Source organism: Crocuta crocuta, unplaced genomic scaffold, assembly GCF_008692635.1.
Source record: "Crocuta crocuta isolate KB4526 unplaced genomic scaffold, BGI_CrCroc_1.0 scaffold630, whole genome shotgun sequence".
NCBI lineage: Eukaryota > Metazoa > Chordata > Mammalia > Carnivora > Hyaenidae > Crocuta > Crocuta crocuta.
The window spans coordinates 370,947-371,636 of record NW_027532833.1 but is presented as its reverse complement, the minus strand read 5'-3'; positions in this window follow the sequence as shown (position 1 = coordinate 371,636).

The following is a 690-nucleotide window of genomic DNA, read 5'->3' as shown; positions in this document are numbered from 1 at the left end:
TTTGAGGAAAATAAGAGAGATTTTCTCTATAATTAAACAAAATCATACTGTTTAGGAACATGAGTTCTTTTCTAAGGTCTCAAGCGCACATTGTTGTGAACAATTAAATAATTTTCCCCCTAATTTTTTTAAAAAAATATTTTTATTTATTTCTAGGAGAGACAGAGACAGCGTGAGCAGGGGAGGGTCAGAGAGAGAGGGAGACACAGACTCCGAAATAGGCTCCAGGCTCTGAGCTGGCAGTCAGCACAGAGCCTGATGCGGGGCTTGAACCCACGAACTGCGAGATCATGACCCAAGCGAAAGTCAGATGCTTAACCGACTAAGCCACCCAGGCGCCCCCATTTCCCCCTAAATTTAATCATCCCTTCTAATTTTGTTGCATGAGTAGTATTCAACTCAGAATTTGAAAATGAGGTCAGAAAGAAAATATCACCACCTGAAATGGAGCTAATGCGACTCAAGATGGGAGACATTAATCATGAGCAAGAGCGATCTACTTAGAGAAGTGATATGGGTTTTGAGGGAACTAAGCCAGAGCATAAGCGTGTCTTTGGACTTCCAGTTCCAGAAGTTTTACCCTTTGAAGTGGAGACAACACGCTGATTTGCTGGCATTTCCGAAGGATGGGCAACGCCTCAAGGCCGAGGCGGCCGTCCCAAACACGTGGGCAAAGAACGAGGTGAGACA